Source organism: Mesitornis unicolor, unplaced genomic scaffold (assembly GCF_000695765.1).
Source record: "Mesitornis unicolor isolate BGI_N332 unplaced genomic scaffold, ASM69576v1 scaffold1845, whole genome shotgun sequence".
NCBI classification, from domain to species: domain Eukaryota; kingdom Metazoa; phylum Chordata; class Aves; order Mesitornithiformes; family Mesitornithidae; genus Mesitornis; species Mesitornis unicolor.
In genome coordinates this window covers 71,712-85,707 of record NW_010187325.1, presented here as the reverse complement: position 1 = coordinate 85,707, position 13,996 = coordinate 71,712, and the positions used below count along the sequence as shown (strand labels likewise).

The 13,996-nt window shown below is 39.6% G+C and overlaps 1 long non-coding RNA gene across 1 annotated transcript in view; it reads left to right on the top strand.

Moving 5' to 3' along the window:
- The window catches only part of LOC104541343, a gene marked incomplete at its 3' end in the record, with an annotated part of 56,506 nt that extends 42,518 nt beyond the window's left edge, over nt 1–13,988 (top strand). The window contains exon 3 of the long non-coding RNA XR_728140.1: nt 13,890–13,988. This is a non-coding gene — a long non-coding RNA (uncharacterized LOC104541343). The remainder of the gene's footprint in view (nt 1–13,889) is intronic.
- Nucleotides 13,989–13,996: the final 8 nt, after the last annotated feature.

Below are 13,996 nucleotides of genomic sequence, written 5' to 3'. Positions count from 1 at the left end.
TTTTCCCCAATGAAAATGTGCCTGAATATTAACCAGCATACAGAATTAGCCAAACTTTTAATTAAGCAATGGGACTCTATTTTGATAAGCATCGAGGTCAGAATATTGTGTAAATTCCACTTCTGTGTATCAAGGTCATAAATGATAGATCTAGGAGCTAAAGGTGCTATGAAAATATCACTTAACAAAAAACTCTTGCAATTTTAACGTATTTTTTCTAAAATAATTTTTCTAAATCATTTTATGTTTTAACAAGGGCTGTTGTCATACCAGAGTAATCTGAAAAAAATTACCCACATAAAAATATCAGAACATTCCAACAGACTTCTACCACAAACTAGCACATCCTCCAAAGAATATGTGGTATAATTCATTGTTTCTAATAAGACGCTGAGAAGTTATATTTTAACCACCTGCAAAAACAAATACATCAACTAATAAAAATACAGTTCTTTGCCTTGTAAAACTGTAAGGGTTCTGCAAAATGGATATTCAGGGACAAATGTACTCTAAAGTTTCATTCTAAACATATTTCAGAGCAACTTGTCTCACTTACACATTTATTAACTCTGATCATTCACCAATGTGAGCAGCTAAGCAAGAGAATTCACTGCGTTCCATGTGCACAGGGCACAGGTCTCCATAGAGAGGTTTAAGAGCCCATTATATATTTCTGCAGACTACCAATATTTCTTTATTAAAATGCTTCTTAAATAGTTCCCAAGAATAAAGAAAGATATCACCCCAAGACTTCTGGATCATATAAAGATCACCCTGGGAGTGATTTCTTGGATAGGTGCATATATCTTTGCACACTAAGATAAATATGTATGAAAAAAGAAAGTAACCTTCCTGCTTTGTTTACTTTTCTATAACCTGGGACAGGTACTCGCACATTTTAACAAATAATAAATACAATCCCAAATGTAACAACATGGGAAATTAAAGGGAAGCTGTCAGCTTGAGAAGATAATTTCACTTTTTTAATGTATAATATAATTACAAATGACTTGACTATAACCATGGGACTTTATGCATTTTCAGCTTGTACATTTTCTCGTTTGACTGTGCTTAACTATCACCACTTCAGTCTGTAACAGGTTATAGTGAAAACTGCCCCTGGTTTAGAGATGCAGACAATTTCTGCTTACTTTCCATTATGTTATTTAGGTGGACCATGAATAAAGCATTTGTTTCGACCTTTGTGTTCTGTGAAGGAGTAAATTTTACTCTTAGCTATTTTCCTCTTGAAAATAGCCTTTAAGAGCATTTTTCTTTTTTCTATGTCATCTTAATCCATTTACCCATCCAAACAGCCTTGTATGGAGATCACTTTCTGGGCTTATTTCTCTAACCATATTTTTCTTGCCGTTGGAAGCCTCCGGCTCACACATTTCCACCACCACTTTATTTGTCCTACTTTTAAGGCTTATCTTGTCCTGTCTCCTCTCTGCATGTCTCCTCTTGTACTTCTCTAGCAATTGACCTCCACATCTCCTTCCTCAGCTCTGCACGACATTTTCAACGAGGGACTTTCCTGCCATTGCCTCCTCCAGTGTAGAGGAGCTCTTCAGAAAGAGCTGCAAGACAATCTCATTTCACCTTTAAAATTGTCTTTCGTGCCAAAGAAGAGGTGGTTGCAGCCATAGCAATCATTCCTGATTTGACCTTCTCCTCCTATTGATCAATATTGTCCCACTGATTGCTTATGTTTCTCCAACTTCTGTTGTCTTGAACTGAAATGGGCAGTTTGATGGACCAGAACCCCCACAAAGGATATGCAATCTGTGGCTGGATATCTGCAACCTCACATGTCCATGAGGTGCCTATTTTCCCCCAGACCTAGAAAAATAGTTCTACAGATGAGTTCTGACACTGAATATTTAATACATCTTCAAATATCTCGTGTTTAAAGAATGTCAGATTTGTTGAATCTCACACTCTCATCAGCCTGTGTTGGTCCACGCAACGCCAGTGGGGAAAAGTGGTTGAACCCACTGGCGTCTCTCTGTGCTGGTGAATAATTTCAGTGCTCCAGCCTCTGCTTGGCTGATACATTTGAATTCTTCTGATTTTTTGTCAGGTGGTCAGCCTTGTTACTACATAGATATAACCCTGATAAAGTTTCTTTGCTGAAAGGACAAACCAAAGTGTTGAAGGTTTCCAAGAACCTTCGGTTCCTTGCACAATTGTAGGGGGCCCTACCTTGTTTTCTGAAATGCTGTGCCCTGTCATTGTATATTATTTTTGTTTTTTAGCTGAACACTTTCAGCTAGTCAAGGTGTCTCTCTCTGAGATGAGAGAAGGCAAACGGCTGCTGTATGAGCTGGAAAAAAAATAAATCAAAAGTAACAGACATAGTGGATCTGAAGTCCACTTTCTTGGAAGAAGACTTTTGAAAATCTGATGAAAACAGAAAGTAACTATTAAATTGTTCTTTTAATGGATGACTAAACAAGTTTGATCTGTGTGGTTCGGAATTTGTTAATTACACTGAGAAGGGATCTGCTGAGGGATTTCAGGTAATTCATTATGTCAGATTGGTGTCTGCTCTCACACATTTTTTGGTGTTGCAGTTGTAGAAAAACAGAGGTAACAAAGCAGATGACTCTGTCTCTTCCTAAGGAGCAGGAAGATTCATGACAGACATATGCCTCCACTTATGTAATCAGTATTCTTTTTTTGTGATATCTTGTTCTTTTTTGACAGTAAATGCTCCCGGGGTACCCGGCGATATCTTTGCTAGGTCAGCAGCAAGGCTGTAACTGGAGCTTTCAGTATTCAGGGCGCTGACTCTGTTGTTGCCTGAAACAGTCCATCTTCTACAATTATAGCTGTATTTCTTAATGCTGCTTCTTAATTCAATAGCATTTTATTTCTTAGATGGCTTCCTTACTTTTGTTACCTTCTAGAAAATGTGCCTCACACACACATTTCTTTGTACTTGAAATGGGCACTTCTGTTCATTTTGAGAATTAGAATTGTCATATATTGCTCTTCACCTGTGATTTGTGATGATTGTCTTACTCCTGGACAAGGACCTAAAGACTCCTTGTATTGATGCTCTGTTCTGTGTAGAGCCATCACAGAGAGGGGAGGACTGATCTGATGTCCTTGCTCATGATGAGCAGGGGGAGGGGCTGCAGTTTTCAGTTCAAATTGTAATAAACTTGGAAAAACAAGCAGCTTTATGCCCAGCTTCACAGCGTTTTGTTGCAGCCCAGCCAAAAGACGATGAAGGCTTGGATTGTCCTTGTGAATTGTGACCAGGTTGTGGGTCACAAACATATTAAAGAAGATTCCTGGTTAACCATAGCTAAGAAAACAGGCAGTGTGATTGATGGTTCCAAACTGTGAAATGACATCTCTGATTTCAGATATCTGTCTTAATAGTAGAAACTGCATTTTTGCCAGTATCCTTTAAAAGTGCAATATTAGAATTGGCCATTTCTTTTACCTCTCATGAAATCTATTTTACTATGTACTGCACTAAGAAGTGTCAAGAAGATGATCTAGCTTAACTTCAGCTTTGTATATAAGCTAGTGAAATGCGATGTTGACCTGATAGTAATTATACAATAGGTTGTAAAGAGTGGGCTACATATAACAAATACCACACAGAGCTGTGTGCTGCAGACATTACGAAACATCAGTGTTTTTATGAGGCTTCTGAATACGGCCAGAATTAGAATTTGAGCCCCTGCTAATGAGAAGTTAGATTGCAGAGTAACTAGTGTGTAAAGGTGATTGGGGATGGTTCAAGCACATATTCATCAACGGTGAATATATTTTCAAATGTGTTTTTCACCTGGCATTCCTCCAAGCTTACATGTACATCTCTACCTGAGCCAGCCACCTGGATGGTCGATACATCCCAACAAAAAGGAGAAAGATATATTTAAGCTTCATAAATGCATTTCAAGTGTATAAAGTAGCAGACAGCTTTGGCATGAGGTGTTGCAGTCAGAGATGATTTTCATGAGCCTGAAATTATTGCCTCATCCAGACTGCCCTTCTGATAGTGTCATATGGACCTCGCTGCCACTGAGCTGTGACAAGGGCTCTGTTTCTCGAGCAAAGAACTCTCAGCTTCAGCTGGCATCTCCGGAGGATTCCTGGTCCCTGTAGGAACCCAAGGGGGACGTACATGAACCATACGGGCTGCGTAAGGTAATAGGCATGACAGCAGCATTTCATGGATTAGGAGACTTCCTCCTCCCCACCACCCTTGGCATCGCCTGGCACATGAGGCATTCATGCCTTTTCTCGCAATGCAGTTGACGGTGATGTTTATTTAATGCAGCTGCAGCTGCCCTTACACTTCTGTGCTTCTACAACCGCAAGCTCACAGAAGCCAAAATACCTGTATGGTCCATAATTTTTTAATAACCTTGATCGGAGTTAGCATTAATAGTTATTGGAGTCTTCATATGACAGCACAAGTTTTTGCCATCTCTGCATTAGGCAGTGGCAGACTCTTATCCAGCATTTGTTGTCACAAAGGAAATTGGCAGATCTGTCAAGCTCTAACCTTCTACAAAGTATTTAGGGAATGTTTGTTTTCCCTTTCAGTTCACATCCTCATCTGTTTATCGACGTTTAGGGAGCATAATGATGTATTCTGCAGTTTAATGACCTGAGTCATTACACTTAACTTACCTTCTGAGTCCTTCTTTTATATGTATTGGTGTGAAGCATTTTGTAATGCTCTGTAGGAGTGAAGCTGAATGAAGAGAGATAGCACAGTGTTTTGCCGAAGGTTTTGTTTAGCTGCAGTATTTTTGCATGTCAGCATGAGTAGATATGATTGTGTAGCTCAGCAGCCATGACTTAGCAAGGCAGCCTGCCACTGTAATGACAGCCACCGCTTACTTCCCCTCCCTATGGCTCTGGCTGAAACAAATATTCTTCTATATCAAGATTTGGGATGCTTCAAGCAAAACTGTAGAGAAGCAAAAGTCTTTACAATATTCTCCAGGGTTTTGATTTTGTGTTTTGGTTTAGTCTTTTTTTTTTCTCCTTTCTGTTCTTGTATTTAACACTGGTTTATACCCTTGCATAAGTATAAAACACCTTTGGTCTTCCTTAGTATCACTTTATCACATATCAGTGCTGTTCTCAAAATGGGACTGGTTTTATTACTGCTATTGAGTAGATTGACTTAAATTCCCTGTTTCTGGCAAGAATAGGCACAAAATTTCATCTCAACTGAAATGTGGGTAATTTCTTCCTCTGTAATTTCTCTGTAGGTGTGTGTAAATAGGAAGAGACTGTGTGGGCCAGTGGTGGAGAGAGGAAACTGGATTCTATTCTTGGATTTGCTTGGACCTGCAGTCCATCATAAGATAAATCAGAATTCAATCACATTATCCGAATGACTTTTTATTTAAATGTATTTCCTATAAGGTTGTCATGCAGTACCTAGCACTGCTGGGCATTTCTACTATTTCTTCTATTTCTTTTATTTGGTGCTATAATCCTATTATATAAATATATTTATTTTTCTTACTCTAACATATTACATATAATTTTTATAATGAGGAATAATGTGATCAGAAAAAGAGATATGATGAAAAGAGGTATGATGCTTATCATAGTAAAAATATAGTGCTAGACCTTGTCCTAAGCTGTGTGTGGTGACACATATGCATACTCTTGTGCTGAGAACTAAGAGGGACACAGCCCTCTGAAACCATTTGTCACAGCTCTCATGACTGAAGTAGAAGCTATTATAGTCAGCAGTAAATGAAAAGCTGCTCCCACAGGCAAAGGACAGCTACAGGAGCCATTGCATTAGTTCTTTTCCATCAAAAACTTGAACCTTATATTCATAAATGTCCTATTATCTCTAATCTGAGGTCACTCCATGCTGGTTGTATGGAACAATGGTTACCAAGCTGTTCCTCATCTTGAACCATAACATAATTGTTATTAATTAATACAGTCTCTCTCATATTGGTTGTTACAGGGAAACAGACAGAAATGCAACATCAGCAGTCAGTTAATTGCAATTTAATTGAAATGGGTCCAATTTGGGGGTGCAGAGCTGGGAAGGGTGAATGCGTATCAGCAGGCAGCACTCTGCTGCACATATGGAGGTGGGGAGAAAAAAGGCCACCCCCATCCTCTCTGTTCCTCCCATCACAGTACGATTGGATTGTCTTGATTTGTGAAAAGATTTGGGCCAAGTCCTTGGAGGTCCCAAGCAAAGTCTAGCTCATCACGTGCTACACCAGTGTGTGTGAAATGTGGAAACTGCTCTGCGATATCCTCCTGGCCCAGACAGCACTGCAGAGATTTACTTAAATATTTTGCATCTCTGCAGCTATTTTTACTGCCACTGCTGCCTCAAATCTACTGTAGCTATGCACGTATCTGAAAAGTCTAGCACTCGTTTAATTTATTTCTGGTTTTCAGGGTAAAATGTCCCAACTGGGGACTGTTAAGATCTTGACCTCAAGCCGTATGACTTGTGTCCTAAGGGGCATCACTGAAGTAGCAATTTGAGCTAAAGGGCTCTCCATATCCTTGGGATTTCTGGCAAACCCAGCACTGAGCCCTGGAATTGGTAGTGAAATTCCCACACTGTGGTGTGAACATCTTTGGAGGGAAAGTATATTGGTTTTAAGAACTAAATGTGAAAAGAACAATTGTGTTATCGTAGCAACCAAAGCAGTTGGGTTTTTTTTTTTAGTTGTTTTAAAAAGAAAAAAAGCAGCAGCACTGATGCAATAAAAAATGACACAAGAGAATAAATGTATCAAGTTGTTATGGCAACTGAAATATGTAGGTTGAAATTTATGTATCCAGAACTTCTATGTAAGTAAAATAAACATTATCCTTGCTAATTAAAATATCATGCAAATATTATTTAATTCGAAATCATTAGTCATGTTTTCTCTTACAATTAATGACTTACTTTCTGTTTTCTGTTTCCAAGTATTAGCATTTGCATCCAGCTGTGGCCCACTTGTATTTTCAGGGCAAGTTTGCAATTTCACTAATAGGGGCTTAAATGCGGAGGGACTCCGCTGAAGATAATAAATAAAATATATGCAGATGGGCACAACTGGAAGCAAACCATGGGGTTTAGCGTGTTATTCTCACTGCAGCTGACTTTTCTGCTCAGAGGGGCTTTTGGCAGGTGTCATCACTCCGTGCTTGAAGGGACCTCCCTGCAACCACAGCTCCCTATCTGTCCTCCCCAGCTTGACACAGTGCACATGGAGCCTGCTTCTGCACACAGCCTGCCCTCTTCAGCTGTAAATTTAGTTTCCAAGATGTTATATGATACCCAGTTCTAAATGAGCATTCATTAATTATGTTCAGCCTTTTAATTTTTCTAGTCCTTTCTCCTCCAGCCTTCAGGAGAATTCAGTAATAGCTTTTGCTTTATTTGAAAGAAATAGATCTTTAATATCCCAAATTACTCTTCATTTTTCATCTTCTATATGCCCAGCGAAGTGCAGACTGATGACTGAAAGGAACAGGGAGAATGAGTGTCAGGATCTGACTGAATCCCAGTTAGTGAAGGGGATGCATTTATCTGTTTAAAGTTTTTATCTCATTTATTCTCATGTTTAGAGGAGTCTGAATTTACCCTACAGCGTTTGGTAACACTGGTGCTGACAATGTTTTGGAAAGCCATACATAAGTTAATTGTCTCCATTTCTTATGTGGATAAGCTGCCTGGGCCGGAGCTACAAGAAGGGTAGGTCTTTGCCTGAAAACTGTAACCAACCTTACACTTTGAGTCTCATTCTCATGCAGCTGAACTGTGCATCACTTATGTCTCCATCTTCGCAGTAGGATTACTTTTTCCAGTGCTCTGTTTGCCTAGTTTTCCTCTTTGCCACATGCAGCAGATCAATAGATCCTTCCAACCACCAGTACTTGATGTTGCAGGTAGGGGAGAGAGGGTACCTGAGCAACAGCCCTTGCAAGGCTTGTGTTTGCAAGGACTTTGGTCACTGCCATGGTCTCTCTGCATGAACCATTGCACTTGGCAGAGTCCACCACTGTGTGACTTCGGTGACACTCTGCTCCTTGGAAAAGGAGACAAGTGCCTTGGTTTGTAGCCCAGCTGAAAATAAAGCTCTTGAGATGGAGCTTGGATCAGCAGGATGAAGCTCCTGGGTGTGTCTTGTGGTCGGTCACAAGGCTTGAGTTTGTGGAGCCAACTGACTTGAGCCAGCTCCATCTGAACTCTCTGTTCAGGAGGAGAAAAGCTAAACAATGAGCTTGTGTCTCCTCCCTGCCCAAATTTCCTGCTCAGAGTCACAGCACAACGGAATAATTATGATATGGATAATCAAGGAGATCGGGTTTGAGTATAGGCTTTGCGTCAGCCCAGCCAAAGCAACTACTGAGGAACTGGTAAATTGGGTGAGAGCTTTTAGATGGGTGGTGAAATCCATACTGGGGACGAGCAAATACGAAGTTCACTGGTGACATTCTGACATCCAGAAACATGCCAAGAACAGGGCTGACTTTCAGGAGGGTGGAGCAGCATTAAATCAGATCCTGACCTTTTTGAGACACAAGCCTTGCAGCCATGTAATTGTTCCTGAGGTCTAACACTCTTTAAGTCTGTCATAAAATCTTCTGAAAGGTTGAATCCATATTAGCCAAAGTGGAATCATAAAAATCCCAGGGTAAAATAAATATTATTGTGATATTTATGCTCACTTCCAAATTCAATAACTTAAAAAAAATATGTTCAAACACTTGTGGTGCAATTTGTACAGTAAAATCCATGGCCAGATTTGTATTTTTCTTTTCTCCATTCACATTTACTGGCCATATTGGGAAGACTGTTGCAGAAGGGATGCAGTGACATTCTTACAGGGTTTGGCCATGAGACCTCTTATCAATCTGCAAAGTCCTTCTGACCTGAGACAGCTGCAGAGCCTTAGCTAATGCAATGTGATGCAGAGCAAACCTTGACATCTTCAAACAAAGAACCAGACACCTGAATGTGGAAATACAAACAAAATCCTTTACAATGACCAAATCATTTGACTGAGGATACTGAACCATGCTTTTCTAAAGCACTTGATTCGGCACCTTCTTTTTAAAATGATTTTACGGGCAATAAGAGTGCTCTGCTATTTTATTTCTGGACTGAAATTTAGGCCCAGCTTAAGCAAATGAAGCCCTGCTGAGCTTCTGTGGGATTTTATTTCTGATTTTAGTTTCTAGCCTGGCCTGCTTTGAGTTTTCAGTCATCTGTGATATCAGTGAAAGTTAATTGCTGCCAAAAAATTTGCTGAGTGACACTTCTTCCTGTAATAAGGATTATAAGAAGCATAGAAATAGGACTAGCAGGGCAGAGAAAAAGAAAAACACATCTTATGGTGTGTAGGATTATTTCTCTGCATGGCAATGCAGCAAAAACCCTGCAAGCCCCCAGCGAGGCTTTTTCTCCCACAAACTGTCCAAGACATACAACATTTTCTTTTTGCAGTCCAAGTTTGTCAGCAGCAGGACCTGAAACCAAGATGCTCACAGTACATTTAGGAGAGCTGTCAGCTCTGGCTGGGTACAGCGAGAAGGTGGAGCCCTTGGTGGACGGATTGCAGGCACAGAAGGCGTTCGCGCTGTTGCTGGCAGGTTGCAGAGGATGAACTTGACTTGCATCCAGTTTTAGTTGACACGGCTTGAGAAGAGTGTGAGCGGGGTTGGCCATACCCCGGCGTAGATTTTGCAACTTTGCTCATATCAGTATCCTGCCGTGCAGCTTGGTTCAGCTCAGGTTGCCTCCTACTCCAGAGTAGCTGCTAAATGAATTGATTTACATCGGCATCTTGTAAAATGAATAATTCCAGCATATGTCATGTTGCATTGTGTTTTGTCCCTGTAGCTTTTAAACTATTCGAATGATTTTTTAAAATGCTTACTTTCAAAAAAGCTAATTAAATAAAAGCAGTATCTCTCAGCACTATATATTCCTGGGAGCATTTGATTACCAAGATGATAGATTTCCTGACAGATATTGGCATCGAAAAGTTAAAGATCATTATTTTTTTATACCTTTCCTCTCTTAATGTAAATCATTTGGGACAAGCTGGCATTTTATTTACAGGCTCTCATGGAACTGGAGCAGAGCTACCAATTCATGATACAAAACGCCAAAAGAGGGCTCAGATCTGCTTCTGTTCTGAATTTCTCTCTCTAAAAGCTTGCAGGAGAGCATTTCCTAAGCTGCAACGGTGGGAGAAGGTGCATTTTCTCTCTGAGCCCTACGGCAGCTGCAGATTTGTTTCGGCTTGTGGGCTGTAGCTCCCCCACACTCCTACCAGCGCCTCTGGTCCCTTTGCAAGCTGATCAGCAGTTTCTAGACACAAAGTGGTATATGTGTCCTAGAAAATATCCTGTACAGGTGTGTGTGTAAATAAATTCAAAGTCTCAGCAGCAATATGGAAGAGCAGAATAATGTTTGCCTGTATATTTCTTATTTTTTTAATAATTTTTATATTTCCAATGTTGGGCCTCACTCCAAGATGTAAACATATGGTAACTATTGTGGATGGCTACAAGTACCTCCTGCTGATATATTAAGTATAAATTAATCTGGAGCCATGCAATAGCTTGGAGAATTCATCCACTGTTACAGAGTTTGATTGCTATAGGAAGAGCTCCTGTAGGAACTCCTGGAAACCTCATGTGCCGTAATGACCTGTGAGGGCAGATGCTCCTTTGGGTTGGGTGCTGGCTCAGACATGAACTGGAAGATGCTGCCTGCTGAAACTGGTACCAGTGATAAGGTTTTCATAATTCATAGCTGTGTACTTTGGCAAAAAATAAAAATCAGCAAGAATTTTGTTGATTTGACTGTGACAGTTGTACATATTCTAATAAGCTACAGGAAGTGCTGTAAGCACAGAAAAGCTTTGCTGAGCACTGTTAAAATTAGATAAAATTAACAAGGTAGCTGATGTGATTGCTATTTTATTAATAAACACTTAAATAATGCTGTAAGTTTGCACAATGAGAGAGACATTGCCCTGAAGAGATTACAGTCTCAATAGTCCCTGTTAATTATAATCTAAATTAGATTAGCATTAATTATACACAAAACTGGAAGACTGCTTTTGGTGTGATCTATGATTCTCATGGTTACTACCCATGTGAGCAAATTTACCAAGTGAGGTTTTCATCTTTTGCAACATTTGATTGTAAAATCTCTTGTTCTGACCAACTTGAAGAGAATATTTTCTTTTGTGAAAAGAAAGATGGAGTTGTTCCAGCCTTCTAGAAACAGGGACAGGGGTCTGATAAAAAAAGTTTAGCCTTTGGTCAGTGGCTTTAATTCAAGCTTCAAGTCATTATTTCCAGGACCTCCTACAAGGAGGTAGGAGCATGGTGCCTATGCTCCACTGCCTTCCTCCTGTGTCACCCTGGGGCTGCCAGTTCTGCTTCTCATGGCGACCTGCACCGCTCAGGAATAATGAGGTGTTGCTAAAATACTTAATTGGCATGAGCAGGCAGTGTTTTGGATATCAAGTATACAAATAATTTTAGACTGCATAGGCTGTTGATTAGCCTCTAACGGGAGGATTGTGTGCAAGTCAAAAATAAGAAAAGAGCCAGATCCAAGAATGCTAATATTTAATAAATCTATCACAACACACAGCAAGTCTCCTTTTGGCCTCTTGCATTATATAGTCCCTTTTATTTCATAACACGAAGTTAAAGACTATTGCTTTTTGGATAGATTGCTAACGTATACTTTGTTCAAGTTTGGGAATCATATATTACGCTGCTAATGCTTATTGAACTTTTAATACTCTGGAACAGAGAGATGTTCCAGATTTGTTACAATTGCTCTTATTTGAGCTGTTTGCATCCTCCTAATGTTCTTGATTTACTGTTCTTCACAATTAATCTGTGACCCATTTCCCTAAGAAAGACAACTGAAACTTTCCGTAGCATCTTGTAACATTGTTTTAAATTCTTTCAAAATATTGGAGTCAGCTAATGGTGAAAAATTTGAGGAAAAAAATTATAAAACATAAACAAACTAAAGTTGTTCCTTATCCAGTTTTGCAGCTGCACTCATTTGATAAATACTACCATACAGTCTATAGTTTCTGCTGAAAATTGTCAAACTCCTTTTGAGAAATTGCAGAAGACAAACCCTTTTATCATTAGGCCAAGTTTGGTCTTGATGATTAGAGCAAATAAATAATATATTGATCTGCATAGTTTAAATTGTTGCCTGTAAATATTAACAACGGAAAACACTTGTGCCAGGTATTCAAAGAAATAAAAGATGAAATGAAAATTTTTACACATCCCTGTAAAACCAATTTTTCCTTTCCTGAAAGAAACAATTAGGAAGTTGCTTGGATTTTCTGTAGGCTCTGAGACAAGATGCAAGAGCTGGGTTCAGTGCTTTGCTCTCTTGCCTAATTTTGGCCCAGTTCCCTTGCTCGCCTTTCCTTCCTTCTAGATTGCAAGTGGGGGATATACAACACCCTCCAGTGATAAGAAACAAAATGAAGGAATGGATGGTTCTCCATGACTTTGGGTGTGGTAGAGAAGCTACAATTTAAGAGAGGACATGCATGGAGTCCTGTGTGCTCAGCTCCATGTAGTGCTGAGCTCCTGGGTCTCATCCAGCATTTAAACACATCCTTAACTGGAGCACAAGACTGCTGCCATTGATTCCAGTGAAGTTAAACACACGTGTCTAAGTAGTTGGCTGGACTGGGGCCAGCTTTCAGGCTTTTGCTGGACAGAGCCCTAAATAAACAATCCAGTATCAGAGGAGAAAACATTTGCACATGTGGATGTGATTTGGCTGTTTCTGTGGCACTGGCTTGTTGTTTTCGAAGTTGTGCTGGCAATGGTCGGTCTACTTAAAATGCTCGCAATTTCTTGCCTGTTGTGTTAAAATTGACTGTGCTCCTGATGTGCAGACTAAAAAAGGACAGGTCTAAATCACTCCCAGAGTCTGAGATGCTCAGCACCAACAGATACAAGACACTGCATTCTGTTTGAATTCACTCTGCTTTCCTGTTCATGCTCTTGCAAAGCACCCAGAAATTTGCTGGGATCTGAGTTAGTGGCAGTCAAAATGTTTCATTCAAAAGCTATCTCTTCAAGCACATTTTTGCAGGGCAGAACACTGTAAACAGAGGTTTCATTTGTAATATTTATTGTCTTAATACAAAATCTTCAATAATAGATTAGATTTCCAGCAGGAAAATTGAAAAACCAAATAGAGTCTTTTACTATATCTTCTATTAAAGACATTATTTGAAAACATAATGTGTGTTTTATGAATGTTTTCTGCAAGCAATGTAAGATTGAAATAGGTGCAAATGAAGGAAAGGTAAGAAAAAATGTATTTGATTGTAAAAGATTTGCAAATGTGGATACTACACAAGTATGAAACCCTTTAAAAATATGTCACTGAGGAGAATGTCATGAATTAGAAATGAGAAAACAAACCAGGTAATTCAGCTGGTGCTGTAAGATCTATTCCTGCAGCTACCCTAGATGAGAATCCCATTACCATCCATGGGCCTTTTTTTGGCAGAACACTGATTTCCTTCCTTATCGCTATGTTCTGATGCTGAGAGCTGCAGAGCACCTTGGCTGCCTTCTGAAGTCAATGAGAGATTATGATAAGCATCATCTTGTAGATTTAGCCTATTTAGACTTTCACAGACTTCCATGAGAGTGGCTATAAGATTAAATGCAGAAATTTTTGCATGAGAAAAAGCTGAGGAGAAGATCTTATGTACGAGCCACCTGATATATATCTGAATTCAGGCTACTCTTTTTTGTATGTGCATGCTAATCTTTACATTTAAGTGCACATCTTTACATTAGAGTGCACATCCTGGCTACTCTATTTGATTTATTTGTCCCCTCTTTAGACTGCAGCTTCCCATGGATTGGAAGGACCTGGACAATGTGGTGAACACCAAAAGGAGAACCGGACTTTTGAAAACTATGTGGTAGACATGAAGACAAAGGTATGGTC